General features: G+C 45.5%; 1 protein-coding gene across 3 annotated transcripts in view; it reads left to right on the forward strand.

Annotated features, from left to right (window-relative positions):
* The first annotated feature begins 339 nt into the window (after positions 1 to 339).
* Positions 340 to 17,328, forward strand: part of JAKMIP2 (janus kinase and microtubule interacting protein 2) — a 115,811-nt gene continuing 98,822 nt past the window's right edge. For all 3 annotated transcript variants that reach the window (XM_083182004.1, XM_083182006.1, XM_083182005.1), the window contains exon 1: positions 340 to 491. The gene's annotated coding sequence lies outside the window, so the exon portion shown is untranslated. The remainder of the gene's footprint in view (positions 492 to 17,328) is intronic.

Genomic DNA, 17,328 nt, shown 5'->3' on the forward strand with positions numbered 1-17,328 from the left:
TATTCCTGCAATGTCATGGGATTCAGCATCACCAGTTTGCTATGCAGCAACATTCACCTGAAGGTGACACTGCACTCTAGATCCTTGTCTTGCACACTGGAATGTCAACAGAAACAATGTATCATACATGACAATACAACAGCCACATCGGTGTTCTCCCCTTGTAGTACTTGGAAAGCTCAGGAGCACATTGACAACATGGTGTTGTAGCTCTGAATGAGAGTGTGAGCACCTACACAGCAACCTTCCATTGTGATAGCAGCCTAGTTTCCATAGGAACTGAGGGAGGGAACTTGCAGTTACAGGCTCCATGAGCTCATTGCTGTTCTGCCTCTCTAGAAGGAGGAGGGAGGGGAGGCAGTCTGACATCCTCAGCATCATCCCAGGCACAGCTGCTGATGTGCTCCTCGTACAGTCTGCAGCAGCAGCAGCAGCAAAATGGAATCAGCATTCAGGCTGCTCAGATTTCATCTCCGCCAGACCTCAACATGGTGAGTGCTTTCTGCCTTTATTCTTCATTTCGTTGCAAGGCTGCATATCTCATTGTCATCACTGCACAGGAAATCTGTGCTATAGGCATCTTATGATGGAGAGACTTGTGTATAATGACAGGCTAACATAGCATGATGTATTTGGAGGATTAGTTCAGAATGGCTAAATGTATCCTATGTTAAACCATCTGTTAAACCTGTATTATCTGCTTTGTACATTTGCTTCCATTTATTTAATTGAAAATGGTTCCAGTAATTGTAGTATTCGGGCTGGGCCTCACCTTCATTCCCGTCTGCAAGACACAGGGTCTCGGGGGAGTTGAAATCAATTTATTTTCTGGTCATGTGCAATGCTATTTATACATATTTTATTGGCGGACATCTCTGTCCTGTACAGATAATGATAAGAAAAGAGCTGGTATGAAAGAAAATACTGGTGTATAAAATGGCTGCAGTGACAGAAGGTCTGCTAATGTTTTAGCAGAAAAATGAATGACAGCGTGCATGTGGTTTGCAGTGAAGAGAGGGGTCTGCTGTAATTACAGTATGGTCTGTATATTACTGAGCTATATAGAGAAGGCCGAGATAAGTCATGTATTTTCGGTCCTGCTGCAACTGCAGCCATTACACAAACAATCACAATGGGAAAAGGTCACGTAAGAACCACAAAAAGCAGAGAGCCACATTGGTAAAGCGCTTTTGGGATTTGCTTGCACACTTATGTGTTCTTATGGGTTTATTGGGAAGTGTGTGCATCTGCCAGTCCGCACAGTTGTGTTTCTGGGGACACTGGAGTTGAAAGTGGCCAATGGTGGGAGTTCATCAATCCATGAGCATTCATTGCCAAGTGTGGATGCAATGGAATGGACCTACTGTACTGTGCAAGATATGAGATTTCATTGGATGAATGGAACTATTTACATGAGTTAGAGGGATGGAGAGGGAATATTTTCAGTAGTGTTCTTTGCTGAGAGCATAATAGCTCAAAGTTGGTAGTCCTTGGGCCCTGTACCGTAGTACATCTTCATGTTGCACCTCAGGAAAGAAGCAAACCTCTAGCAATTCAATAAATATTATTCACAAAATGTCAGCATATAATAAAACTGTTTCAGAGCAAAATTCCCAAACCCAGTCCTCAATGCACACTAAAGCCCCATACACCCTATACCAGGGCTAGCCAAACCAGTCCTCGAGATCTACCAATGGTCCACGTTTTCCAGACCACTTAGCTGGAGCACAGCTGTAGTCATTACTAACTGTCACATTGTAATCATGCTGCATTCATTCCTATAGATCCACAGGCTGCCCAAAAAACATGAACTGTTGGTAGATCTTGCGGACAGGTTTAGCCACTCCTGCACTGTACGATACGCAGTACCGCTGATATCATTAACAATATCGGCAGCGCCACAAAAACGAAGCCCCCTGGGTAAACAATGAATGATATTGTTAACAATATCATTTAGTGACCTCCTGTCAAACATGCAGTCACTGACAATATTGTCCGATTGGACTGCATGTTCAGACTATATGGGTTATCGTTAACGATCCGTGCGCCTTAGCAATATAGTGGATACACACTGAACGATATGCATGATGATATCGTTAATGATATCACTATCACGCATATCATTATTGCTAATCAGATTTGTGTAGTGTGTACCCACCATTACAGTGCAGGTTTTCCTGATTTCCAAACTTCAGCACAGATAGTTAAATCAAAATAACTGAGGTACTAATTGATAAAACTTTGCTCAATCCTGCATATCACTACAACCTGGACTGTTTGAGGTGCAGTGTAATAAAGCTCCTAAAAAAGACAATGTTGCCCATAGCAATCAATCCAATTGTGCCTATCATTTCTCTATTGCATCCTAGGAAATGATAGACAGAATCTGGTTACTAAGGACAACATCAACTTTTTTTTTTGTAGAAAATGTACTTTTTAGAGGGGTATTCAATTGGTGCTGATTTTTTTCGCTGCTTTGTTAGGTCAAATTGTGCAGATTTTTTGCCTAGACTAAAAATTCAACAGGGTTGAAAGACATGTGCCGATCCAGGTGTTTTTGGTGAAATTGCAGCCATTGCAGGTATTTAGTCATTTTTTGCCGATGCTTTTTTGACCCCCAAAAAAGTGAAAAGGCAAAAACAAATTTAAAAACGTCCCACAATTGAATAGTCAATGGGTTGAATTAGTCCAGTTTTTTTCAGCTAACTGGACCAATTGAATACCCACTAATATCACATTCTCACTGCCAAGAAAATTATGGGTCATGCATGTCGACATTGTAAATTGCCTTTCAACATGTTTTTTTTTTTAGTGTGAACAGGACAACCCGAGATGACATTCCCAGGTTTCCAACACTGGTTTTTAAACGGGTTGAAGACCCGGGAATGTTGACCCAGGTTGTCACACACACACAAAAACAGTGTTGAAAGGAAAATTACCGGGTCGACGTGCTTCACCCAGTAATTTTCTGTACAGTGAAAGACCCAGCAAATTTAAATGCTGGTAAATGCCGGGTTGTTGAGACTGGGCAGTGAGAACATGGTATTAGTGTGCCTCAAGCACCTGCTGTAGTGATTAATTTAGGTCAGAAATGAAACTAAACTGAGCAGTATCTTTGGAGAAGATCAGCAATAATGACTGAATGGATGGCCAAAAAAGCATCATCTTTGTGGGTTACTATAGCAGCATTTCTATTGTTTTAAATTATATTTGAATTTGGGAAAATTGGGCTTCATTGCACTTATATAAAGCACTGTGTATGGTTACAGTGATATTGTGGCAGCAGTCCTCTTCTATTTGTCATGTGCTTAACATTTCCAGTAACCTATTGATTTGTGTGGTTTCCAGATTATACAGTGCAGTAAATCTGGGGAACACACTGTGGGCCTTATTCTAGTTCACTCTTTCTGACAAAATCCTTCTTAGATGGACAAAACAATGTGCACTGCAGGTGGGGCAGATTTAACTTGTTCAGAGAGAAATAGATTTGGGTGGGGTTTTACTTCAAAGTGAGATCTATATTGCAGTGTAAAAATAAAGCAGCCAGTATTTGCCCTGCATAGAAACAAAATAACTCACCCAAATCTAATTCTCTCTGCACAAGTTACATCTGCCCCCTGCAATGCACAGGGTTTTGCCCATCTAAGAAGGATTTTGTCAGAAAGAGTGAAGTAGAAAAAGGCCCTGTGCCTCCAAGGCAGTATAGAGCCTGGACGGGCCAAGATAGTTTTCAGGGTGTGTGGCCTAATTATGGGAGGCGTGGCTATGCATCCTTAGAATAGTATACAGAAAAATACAACTTTAAGTACCTCCATGGCAACACTGCAGCCTAGAACACAGCAGCATATGATGGGGTGAGAATAGCTGCTGCCAGTTAACGGGGGCCACAATGGACCCCTTCATCAGACCTGGACCCAGGAAATTACTAGTACCATGAATGTTCTGTGTATCAAATATCTCAGCTGAAATACCTAAAGCTGTGTACACACAGTAGACTTATCGCTGGCAATATGGTCACTGAGTTAAATTTGGGTGGGGTGTGTTGAAACTGAAATCTAAATTGCAGTGTCAAAATAATGCAGCCAGTATTTACCCTGCACAGAAACAAAATAACTCAGACAAATCTAGTCTCTCTGTTACATCTGCCCCACCTGCAGTGCACATGGTTTTGCCCATTTTCCAAACAAATTTGTACTGCAATCAGATCTGAATAAAGGCCTATAAGTGAGAGATTTGGTCAGTGATTTTGAAGTCTAAATGATTGCAGCTTTAAAAAAACTCTCCAGTTTCTTACCAAATCTCTCACTTTCTGAATCTCTCTATTACATTTCACCCTATTGTAGCTTTCACATCACATAAAACATTTTGAAACGTTTTGAAAAACTGTAATTTTAAATGGTATTTTAAACGGGTCTAGTGTTCATATTGCAGCAGATTACCATTTAAAAATACCGTTTAAGTACCATTCACATCACCAGTCAAGCCGTTTAACCTCTGAACACGTTTCTACCCACAGCTTATTTCCTGGTTCAGGGAACGGACACAAGACAAGGGACAGCCTATCACAGTGCTCTAACCTTTATTTTTTACTAAATACCATTTCAGTGCCATTCAGACAGCACAAAAAACGGCTCTGAACTGGCTTTAAAACGGGTAGGACTCTGCTTTTTAAACGTGTTGAAATACCAGTTAACTTTAAATGGTATTTCAACTATGACACTTTCACACTGCAGCCTTAAACGTTTTAAAAGGCAAAAAAACGGCAATATACCGTTTTAAAAGTGTGATGTGAAAGCTACTATTTCCTATATAAGGTAAACATTCCAGGTCATTATCAATAATCATGTTTGCCTGGCAATTTCCACACCTATTTTGACAATTTAATTTGAAACTCAAAGGCCTAGAGAAGCGATAAAGTTGAAGGTAATAACACAGCAGCCATGTACCCATAATGGCCATTTTTCAAACCCAGTCTGAACTGTGCCAGTTAGGGTCTGATTGGCTTCTGCATTATCACTTTATACTTTATCACTTGTCAAGGATTAACCCCTTGAGTGGGGGGTTTTGCTGCAACAGGACAAACCTACCAGGGCAGGTTTGTCCTGCCCCAGCAAAACCCACCACAGAAAGCTGGAAGCCGACCCCCCTCCCTTGCCTCCGCTCCGGCGTTAGTACTCCGGAGCTTCCCTGCTGCTGCTCTCACCCCAGCCTATGCTGCCTGTCACATTCAGCAGTGACGTCGGCGGCAGACTGGGGGATGTTCACGGCTCGGGAGGACTCGGGTGCCTGAGCGCTCCCGAGTCCCTCCGAGCCTGGCCGACCATACCCGAGCCTGCCGCCGACATCACTGTAAAATGAGTGATGGGCTGGCTGGCGGGCGGGTCAGGGAAGCTCCGGCGTATCGATCGCCGGAGCAAAGGTACTGGAGTTGGTGACGGGGTGTGCTGTAGAGGTGCTGCGCCAGTGGTGCACACCTGGACACCACTGGCGCGCACCTATTGTATAATAGTGGTATGCCCGGAGATTTTCTGGGACAGCCCGCTGCGGCAGCGCAGCTGAGCCCGGAAAATCTCCGGGCATACCACTCAAGTGGTTAATACATCTTCCCAAATTGTGAAAGCTATTGTCAGGGGCGTCGGTAGGGCGGAGCACAAGCTCCGGGCACCGAGCCATCAAAGGGCGCCAGGGCCATGCTGCCCGCTCCCCCGCTTCCCACTCTGCCCGGGGGGGAGCCGGCGCAATGGGGGGCTGCGGACTGAGGTGGAAGTGACACGCTCTGTCTGTTGTGTGCTTGGCTGTACTGTACTACTGTACTACCTGTGCCGCAGTCGGCTCACTCAGCTGTCTGTGCTGTGGCTGCGTGTGCTCCCAGTCACAGGCTCGTCCTTCTGTACTGCTCCCAGGCTGCCTATACTGCACCTGCTCCCAGCCGCAGCCTCGGACATGCAGGCAGCAGAAGTCCTGGTTCTGGAGCCAGGTGTGGAGGTGAGGTGCCGTGAATTGGACGGATGTGTATTTGTCTACCGTATGGATCACTCACACCGTCCAAATGCGGACCGCGAGCAGATGTTTCATGTGAACACCTCCCCTATCTGTGGAAACCTCCCCCATCCTCTGATGGTCGCCGACCATCGAATGATGGACCTAGTGGTCAGGCAGCACCAAGTGCTCCAGACCACACGGACATTTTTCCAAATGAAAGCAGGCATATGGGCGGGCAGCTGACATCCGGCTATGTCAGTTGTCCGCCCCCCCACACGTGCATCACGGCCGCATTACCATGCGTACGCCCATCGTTTTCATGGGAACGCCCATGAAACGCAGGGCGTACACATATGGTAATGAGCCTAAACAGCCCTTCATGTCCCTCTACACCCCCTGATCGGATGGTTCCATATGATAATTTTCTGTACGGAACTCACGCCGTGTTCGTACGTGTGAGGCGTTCGCACATGTGCACATACGCCTCCACACGTGCGCAAACACCAACCATCGGCCATCCGTCCGCATTCGGAGCCATCCGACTCAACTAGAATAAGGCCCATTGTGTCAGTTGTGTAACAGCGCACCTTTAGTGAGTCAGCGCACCCAGTGTGAGGAGACAGCATGCCTTAGCACATGTGTCCTGCACTGTGTTGAGGTGACGAAGATTGCGTTGCTTGTAAGGAGAGGACGTCGCTATAACCATGCAGCACGTGCTGAACCCCGGCAGCTATCCCCGCAGGAGGGAGCTGGCAGCCACCACCTGAAAGTTATATAGTATGTAATGGGCATTACAGTTTGTTATATAGTACGTAATTGGCATCAGGTGTGGCCTTATGTGTAATTGGCATTACAAAGTTCGCTAAAATGTGCAGTGGGCATTACGGTGTGTGGTATAATGTTAGGCCATCCCCCCTTTTTGCCGCGGAAGAGCCCCGCCTACTACAAATCATGCCCTTGCTCCGGGCACAGTGGCACCTAGCTACACTGCTGACTATTGTATGCGCTCAGCATTATAGAAGGCATGTAAAGTTTCACGCGGGAGGCCTGTCGAAAAAACTGGCTTTCCTCTGATTTATATCCCAAGTTCTATAATAGCTAGATACAGACAGTGGCAGTAATAATGTTAATATGACAGGAGACTGTGCTTTCAGGCAGCCAAATATTGACATTTGCAAACCATGTGCAGTAACAAACAAAATGTTGCAGGCTATAATATAAACCCCAAGATGGTTTACAATAGGCAAATATGCTGCAATTTGTTTTGTAGTGTCCTAAATTATCCCCTCTTCTGCTCTCCTTTCTACCAGGTCATGCAATTCGGCACGCATCCCCCATAATTAAGGGGCTCAGTGGAAAAGAGAAACATGCCGTATTTGCATGGATTTAGAATCAAGTGTAGTGGGGACACCAGGGCCATTGACACCTGTTATAGCCAAGAGATATGGCTTCGCACGAAGGGTTGTGGCCATGCAGAATCCCTGGTAACATTGTTAAAGGGGGTGTGGCTTTGTGTGGGGAGCCCTTGATGACCTCACTCTGGGGCCATACGAGCTGCCACCAATTTACACCACTGGTATTATATTTCAAAACATACAGTACTGTATCTAGTTGAAAAGGTGTCCATGACACTTTGTGCAATATGCCTCTTTTCCACTGAGCCCCACAATTCATTGCTCATTCTTACCTCACAAAATTAAGTAAAAATTGTTCACTGCTTCTCTGCCTTTGCTAATTTCTGCTACTTCGCAAATACACCCATCTTGCTTAGTAAACTAATAACCAGTGCCGGCCCGAGCCTAATTTTTTTTTGGGTAGGGTGGGGCTTCAAGGTTGGTGGAGTATAATAATAGTACCAATTCACATTACACCACACAATCGTGCCACTTATTCACATTGTGCCAGCTATAGCCCCTAAGACACACTGCACCAGTATTATGCACACCATAATGCCCATTGCCGGTTGTGCCACACAAAGTAATGGCCATTACACATTATGCCACACACCGTGATGCCCATTACACATTATACCAACACCATGATGACCATTACATATTATACCACACATCGTAATGCTTATTACATATTATGCAACATAAGTACCGCTTACCACTTGCGACCCAGAAGCCAATGAGGAACTACCTCTGCCATTCCTGATTGGGTACTGGAGAGCAAGCTACGATTGGCTTGCGAGTCGACATTGCATTTGAAATAGCCACAGACCTGCTCTGAGCCTCTAAAACAGCTGGGTCGCCCTCCGCTCATGCATACCGATGTTACAGCAAGTGCACACTGCCCGTCTGCCCTGACTGTTAAGGCCCCCATACACTAGCCGATTTTGGTCAGATTTCGGCCAGATCAGTCGGATCTGGCCGAAATCGGACCAAAATCGGCTAGTTTTGATGTCCCCTCAGATCCGATGCGCGGTCCCGTGCGCATCGGATCTGCGTCGGGTGGCCGGACCTGCTGCACGTCCGACCACCCGACTTGGGACCTAGTGGGGCGGCGTGGCGGTGGAGGGAGCAGGGGGGGCTGGGGACGCTGCGGGGGACACAGGCGGCATAGAGCCGGGCAGGGGGAGCCGGGAGCTGTCAGTACTGAATAAAAGAGAGAGAGAGAGAGCGCTCAGCCAATCACAGGCTGCCCATTCATTGTATAGGCTTTTTTTTCTAGCACTGACAGCTCCCGGCTCCCTCTGCCCGGCTCTATGCCGCCTGTGTCCCCCGCAGCGTCCCCAGCCCCCCCTGCTCCCACCAGCAGCCCTGCTCTGTAGCCCCCCCCCCCCCCCCCCCCCTGCTCCCCGGGTTTTTTACATGTGATAAATCGAGACGATTTATCACATGTAAAAAATGGCACATCAAGTGCCAATCTAATCAAGCTCCCCCGGGGAGCAGCCGGGGAAGCTCAGGGGGAAGTCGGGGGCGACTAAGGAGAAGTCGCCCTAGTGTATGGGGGCCTTTACTGCTAGCAAGACACCATATAATCAGGGCACTGACATTATAATGAAGAAGACACTGTCAGCACCCTGATTACTATGGTGCCTAACTCTTGTGTGTAGTATATTTGGCGGAGCGGGCTATCCCTGCTTATAACACAAGTCTATACAGCAGGTCCAAAGCCTTCTTTGCACTGTGTAAAGTTGCTGATTGTTGTTTTGTAGACCATACATTAAATGGCATCCATTGGTTTCTTATTGTTCTAAGCTATATAATATCATTAGGAAAATATTTGATTTATATTTACTTCTATATTGTTCATAAATCAAATTGTTTTTGGGTTACAGTATGTGTTGTACAAAGGAGCTTTTAAGCCCTCCCTACCCAGTGAATATGAATCTGAGGGTATGGGTTAACTTGTCGACAGTTAAAAGGTCAACAGTCATTATGTCAACCACTATTGGTCAAGATGCCAATGGTCGACAGAACAAATAGGTTGGCATACAAAAGGTCAACACGTGAAAAGGGGTGACGTGAGTTTTTAATGTCAAGTCGACGTGGACACTGTATCATGTACCGCTTTGCTCGCAATGCTTTGGGCACAGTTTTTTTCCATGTCGACCTAATACAAGTCGACATTGTTGGTGTGTCGACATTTGGCCTGTTAACCAATAATGGTCGACCTAATGACTGTCAACCGTACGACCGCATCCCAAATCTGAAAACCAATAAGCAAACAATGCCCAAATTAAGGAACAAACAATAATATGCATGACCTTGCAGCATACTATACTACTGTATGCTCTGCACTACCGTATGCTCTGCAATACTGTATGCTCTGCGCTGCTGTATGCTCTGCACTACTGTATGCTCTGCGCTGCTGTATGCTCTGCACTATTGCGGAAACCAACAAATGGTTCTGTGCATTGTAGACTGTATACAAGAAATGTCTTCATCATTTCTGTATACATTGTACTTTCTGCTGAATTAATTCCTGAAAAGCATTATTTACCATCATAATGCTATTCTGCATTAAAATCCATTACCCTAGGCAGTCCATGTAATAGTATTACTGAAAATTAATTATTTTGGAATGGGATATGTGTTGCATTCCACTGTGTGCCCCCAGCTTCCTTCTCTGGGCTTATCTGTCTAGTGTAGTAATTAATGCTAATTAGAATTTTCAGGTCAGTGATGTGGCAAAGTACTAAAAGGACAATTTCTCTCCTTATATGAAGGTTATTCTTCCAACTGGATTGCCATTAAGTAGGCTATCATGACAAGTCCATGAGAGGCCCAGAATTACAATGTACATTTAATGAAAGATCAGCAGTTATTATTATATTATTTATTTATGAAGTGACAAGATCTTCCGCAGTGCTGTATGTCATAAATAATACATGCAAAATAACCTGGCTTTATCATATACACAGACAATATGAATGAGAAACCTGTTCATTTCCCATCTGTGGAACATGCTAACTCTCACTAAATGCATTTCCGCCTGCTTATCAACATTTATGCAAATTGTTTAGAATACATTTTTGCATAAGTGTTATTTTTAGCTGCGAGTCAGGAACAGAAAAGGCTGGTTTCATTAATAGTAATATCACACTCAGGCGTGCAAGCATGTAGATTGTCTCTAATGTCTTATAATAAGAAAAGATAATGATCATTGATAAATAGCCCCTAATAGAGATTGAGCAATACTGATAAAGATTATGCATTAGTGCAGAGGTTCTCAACCTCGGTCTTTCATCTGTGATTTTTGGGGATTATTCTGGTTCACTCGCAAAGGCAAAATCACTCTCAGATGGACAAAATGGGATGCAGTGTAAATCCCGGCGGTCAGGATCCCGGCGTTCAAAATCCCGACGCCGGAATCCCGACCGCCGAAATCCCGACACTTTCTCCCTCTGTGGGTGTCCACGACACCCTCGGAGGGAGAATAAATTAGTGTGCCGAGCGTAGCGAGGCACCGGCCCGCTGCGTGGCGAGCGCAGCGAGCCCGCAAGGGGGAGGTGATCCATGTCCCCCCCTTGTCGGGATTTCGGTGGTCGGGATTCCGGCGTCGGGATTTTGAACGCCGGGATCCCGACCGCCGGGATTTAATACTGAATCTGACAAAACCATATCTATATTGCAGTTTGAAGTACACTCAGTATTTACCCTGCACAGAAACAAAATACCTCACTATCTCTGCACATGTTGCATCTGCCCCACCTGCAGTGCACCTGGTATTATCCATCTGAGAGTAAATTTGCCTTTGCGAGTGAACCATAATAACCCCCTTTTTGTGGTGACCTGGAAAACATGCACTGGGGGGGGGTCCTGAGGACCGAGGTTCAGAACCACTGCATTAGAGCATGGCTAATTGACACATCTACTAGCCGGTATATAGCCTTTAGATCAGGGTTGCCGACCCTCCCGGAAATCGGGACCCCCTCCCGGCCCCCCGGAAGGGTGGGCAACCCTCCCGGATTCAGGGGGGACCCCCGCTGTCCCCCAGATCGCGGCATTAAAATGCCGCAATCCTCGGGGCTCAGAGGAGGGGGCGGAGCTAAAACGTCACAATCGCGTCATTTTAGCCCCGCCCCCTCCACGGAAATATGTTAATTCCTTGTTTTACCAGCATGGGGGCGGGGCTTAGTGATGTCACTCGCAAGCCCCGCCCCCTGAGCGGCTGGTGAAACTCTCCTCTCCGGGCTTCTCCCGGAGAGGAGAATCTTAAAGTCGGCAACCCTGCTTTAGATGGACACACCAAAGGTTGACCACTGAAGTTTGACATGGCTTAGTTCGAAATAGATTGACTTACCTAAGGTCGACATGGATGGAAAGTAGACACAAACATTAGGTCGGCACTTTTTTTGTGTCGACATGCGGTATTTCATGCCCTAACCTCCACTAGGTTGTGGAGGGAGAATATAATAATGAGCATAAAGCATGGCGAGCGCAGCGAACCATGCGAGGGGATGCGGTACACTGATACTGTGTCCATGTCAACCGTCGACATTCGGGACAAAAAAATGAAAAACCCATGTCGATCTTTTGACTGTCGAACTAGTGCTTGTGTCAACCTTCCATCCTTGTCGACCTTAGGCATGTTGACCTATTTGATGGTCAGTGGTCGACCCAATGACCCATACCCAATTAGTCCAAGCTGGAAGCACAGAGAATGTCCAACACAACATCTGTGCAGCTCACTATTTTAAACATGGCATAAAACGTGTTGCAGATAAAATTCCCTGGGGTTGGGATCATTTGGTCTATTGCATTATGGTCGAAAGTCATTAGGTCGAATTCATTAGGTCGACATGCTAAAAGGTCGACATGACTCTAGGTCGACATGGGAAAAGGTCGACATGATTCTAGGTCGAAAGGTCATTAGTTCGACAGGTCATTAGTTCGACAAGGTCATTAGTTCGACATTGTCTATGTCGACATTCACAAGGTCGACATGGGGTTTTTCACTGTTTTTTTACCTGAATGTCAACACAGTCGACATGGACACAGTTTAAAGTGCACTGCATCCCCTCGCATTGCTTGCTGCGCTCGCGATGCGTCGGGCACGGTGCCTCGCTACGCTCGGCACACTATTTTATTCTCCCACCACGCCCTAGTGGATGGTAGGGCATGAAATACCGCCTGTCGGCACATGTTGGCTCAAAAAACAGTGAAAAACTCCATGTCGACCTTGTGAATGTCGACATAGACAATGTCGAACTAATGACCTTGTCGAACTAATGACCTGTCGAACTAATGACCTTTCGAACTAGAATCATGTCGACCTTTTCCCATGTCGACCTAGAGTCATGTCGACCTTTTAGCATGTCGACCTAATGGATTCGACCTAATGACTGTCGACCATAATGCAGTAGACCAAATGACCGCATCCCAATTCCCTGTTATCATGGTTACACCTATGTATGGATGTCATATATTTAGTTTATCATAAAACACAGTTTCAGTGACAACAGATGTGACAATGACCAGACGCATCATACTGTAGTGTAATGAAGATAAGGGGCGAGATGCTCTAAACAAAACAAAAAATGCTGTAAAAACCCTGTTTTCTGGGTTTTTACCGCATTTTCATATGCAGCAAAGCCCCACTGCCGGGGCTTCGCTGTGGGGGATTACGGCAGTTCTAGATGGCGTAACCCCATGGAAGCCAAGGTGCCGCATTCCCCTTACCTGTGTCCGGGAAGCCTCCTGCTGTGCTGCCCGGACCAGTGACCTCCTCCTCCCTGCACAGCTTCCGGGTGCAGGGAGGAGGAAACAAAGCCCTCACAGCCAGGTAAGGGTGCAGGGAGGGAGGGGGGAACCCGCTGCATATCGCCGGCCATCACCTATGAGTTAATAATCGCTTATGTTACTGCATATGCGATTATTAACAATGCGAATGCCGGCAATGTGCGGAGGGGGGTTATTAGAGAATCCCACCCATTAAGATACCATAATTATCTACTGACGCTCTGTAGCACATTGCCACCTCATGATAACATGTCTTTACAGCATGCACTAATAATTTTCCTTCTGTCTGGCTTCTGATGAGCCACATTGAGGCATTGATTATTATTAATAAATATAAATAATTCCATGTTTACTTTTACCTCGGCTTTCAGTAAATTAAGCGATGGCTGTATAGGCATGAGGGCATTTAAGAGACTGTGAATTTTGTGATTGTCCTAATAAAGTTGTGTGAATAGTTCATAACCCATAGAAGTGCAGGTGATTGATAGTTAGTTAGCCAATTAGGTAGAAAGGGGTGGTAGCTTATGCAGGGGTATATAAAGGGGAGTCAGATGATGCTGCTTCCTCTTTCAGTCTGGATTCCCACTCTCCCTCCCTTGCTTTCCAATTGCTACCTGGCCTTTCGGCCTTCACCTAATTTGGCTTTACAAAAATGTATTAATAATAGTCAGGAAAGTGCTCTCGACCAGCGGTCAATTTTGAGGTACAGGTGGTCACTGTGCGGCATTGCCCCCCTCTGCCAGGACGGCTGGTGAGTCCTGCCCCCCGAGGGGGGACGTTGGCCACTTCCTTGAAGTGTCCTCGGCCTGGCCATAGGAGGGCGGTAAGGCCGTCACAGTGCGTGCTGTGCCTTAAATTCAATGGGGGCAGTTCATCGCCCTGGTTATAAGTTGGCACATTGTAGTCGCCGCCATTACTAACATTTTTTGACCGTAGCTGGTCTCTAAGCGCTTTCCTGGCCACCCCTTTCAATAGGGTCATACCACTTAATAAATTTTGTTGACCTTTTAACTTATGCATTATTGTCCGTGATTATTTTTAGAATAAGGTGTCCATGTGATTCATTTCTACGGGTAATTTAGAGTTGAGGTAAATGTCAATCATGATAATTCAATAGGTGCCTCATTAGTTTGCATATACAAGTAATTGGTACTTAGGATTAGTGTTGTGGTGCAGTTACTGTAACTCCGTAGTCCGTATCATGCTAAACAGCCTACCATTGTAAGGACACGATCGAGTGTACACCCACCCCTCACTTCTATCATGCCACACCCCCTCCTGCACTGACCTGGCAGCCCCCTCCCAGAATGGGCAGCCAGAATGTCAGTTAGTATGACTTACACATACAGGGCATCTATGGCCATCCTATTCTGATATCGATTTCAATCATTTACATTCTTTATGTTTTTAGTGTATATATATATATATATATATATATATATATATATATATATATATACATACACACACACACATACAACTATGGCAGCGGTTAAGGGAGTTGGTTAATGGATAGATAAGTCTTATGGTGTGTACACATGGTGAGATTCCCTTGCTATTGGACTTAGTAATGTAATTGTAATTGGACAGTAGATTCAATTGCTATACAATCTTTGCTAACTATGTACTATTTACATACAATTCATGCTATCTACATTCAATTTGCACTATATAGTCATTGCTGCACTGTCTATTTGGCTTTTCCATTTCAGATAAACAGGAGCGCACATTGGCATCGAATCGGGATACAAAGCTTAAAAACATGTTCTAGCTCCATACAATGTCTATGCAACCCTGATTACATTTTGACTAAAACAGGAGCGGTCATGCTGCAGCATGACCATTGTTAATGAGGTCTTTACTATTCTGAACATACAGGACATGGGAGGGGGTCGTTAATGGTGCGCTGCAGCGTGCATCGTTAAGGATATGGAGTGTACACACTAGGCAATATGGTTCACAATATTGCCTAGTGTGTATGGGGGTTTAGAATGTGGCAAGTGATGACATTCCAATACACACACATTGTTCCCTGCTTCCACTTTTGAGAATGCTAGAAAGGGTGCACTGTATCACTTCCTAACAATAGCAGATTAAACAAGAGCTACAGTAAACACTTCCAGCCCTATATCCCAAGGCAGCCATATGTAGATTTCCCATTTAAATTCTTTCAATCTTTAATGAGTTAGGCACACGCTGAACTTATCACATCTTTTCAGGAATTCTCTGGTGAAGTCTAAGCTATGGAAATCCTCAGGGGCGGATTGGGATGTAAAAACAGCCCGGGAAATTTATGGAAGCAGCCCTGGGGGCGGGGTCTGCTGAGGGGGTGGAGTCTGCTAAGAGGGGGCGGTCCCTAATAATAGAATCTGATTTATAGTTGCATGCAGTTGCAGTCTGCCTTGTATTTTTGATGCAGTTGCATATGCAACTTTATGCTAATGCTATTACACTGCCACCATTGGCTGAATTTTTGAAACTTTCACCAGCAACCCCAACAGGTAACAAACATACTGGCCCCCAATATAATACCCCACAGAAAACAAAAACATATGCCCCCACACGACTAAAAAAACACACTGGCCCCTGAAGAAAAAACAAACATTGTCCCAAACAGAAAACAATACACATTGGTGGCCCCAACAGGAGAAAAACTCATGACACCAAACAAAACAAAAACATTAAACGCTAGCCCCCTGTAAGCCTTCTCAGCACCCTAGGCAAAACATCAACCTACTGTACCCCCCCCCCCCCCCCCCATTCCTTCTATACTGCCAATACCCACTTTTCAACCCTTTAAGGCAGTGGTTCCCAAACTGTGTGCCGTGACTCCCTGGGGTGCATCGGGACACTTGCAGGGGTGCCACAGGTTGGTGGTCCAGGACCAACTCAATTATTTATGATCAATTATTTATGGACAAAACCAGTGCTGGTGGCTGCCAATCATAAACTATGTGTACAATCAGAAGCAAATCCTGTCCTTTAACACATAACTGAACCTAACAAGTACATATAAACACAATCTACTTAATTTTATATATATTTTTGGGGGACTAAGGGTGCCGTGGAAAAATTCTGATACTCTAGGGTGCCATGATTCAAAAAAGATTGGGAACCCCTGCTTTAAGGCATACTTGCTTAACGATCCGGAATAGATGCTCCCAAAACTCGGGTGGTCTTTCCAGCCCCCTGGGAAGGTCGGCACGTTCCCTGGAGGCCCCCAGGAGAGGGCAGCAAAATAGGAAAGTATGCCCCAAGGGAAAGTATGGAGGCTAGGCCTTAGAAGTTCCACAGCCATCACCTGAATTAAGTACAACAAGGATCCTCATAGACATCCTTGATTTTATGATAGGTAGAATTGGTGGCGCCCCCCCAGATCCTAGAGCCCTAGGCAGCTGCCTAAAGCTGCCTAATGGTAGAGCTAGCCCTGAACCCTGGTCATATGATTGGCTCTAATAAAATAGTTCAATATCTATATCTATCTATCTATCTATCTATCTATATCTATCTATCCATATATGTAGGGGTGTGTGTGTAAGACAAGAACAGGCGTTCCTTTGTGCAATTACGCTTTTTCAAAACTTTTATTCCATTTAAAAGACACCGATAAAGCTGCGAGCTTTGCCGCTTACCGGGTCGGCTACAATGAGGGCCAATATGCCGTAATGCCCATTACACATTATGCCACACATTATGCTATGCGTAATGCCCCAAGTACTGCTTATACACATAATGCCACAAGTAGTGCCCCTTACAAAATGCCCCATTATTGTCCCTTACAAATTACACCCAGTAGTGTCTATTATACATAATGCCAACAGTAGTGCCCCTTACACAATGCCTGGAGTAGTGGCCATTGCAGTATGCCCCCATTACTGCAAACTATGTAATCTAGTCTAGTCCAGCCCAGCATTTGGCATCCCACCACCACCGCTGATGCTACTGAAGACGGGGAGGAGAGCACAGCCTGCAGAGGCGCTGAATTGATTTTTAAATATGGTGCCGGCTCGTGAGCCAATTGAAGCCAATCAATAACTGCTGCAGCTGGACCACAAGCTCTGAGAGCAGTGGTGGCTGACAATCAGCAGTGAGTGGTCATGTAGGTGGTGTACCCACAGTGCAAATGGGCAAGGCACCACTGGCACACACCTAGTTA

Source organism: Crinia signifera, chromosome 4 (genome assembly GCF_055691185.1).
Source record: "Crinia signifera chromosome 4, ASM5569118v1, whole genome shotgun sequence".
Taxonomy (NCBI): Eukaryota; Metazoa; Chordata; class Amphibia; order Anura; family Myobatrachidae; genus Crinia; species Crinia signifera.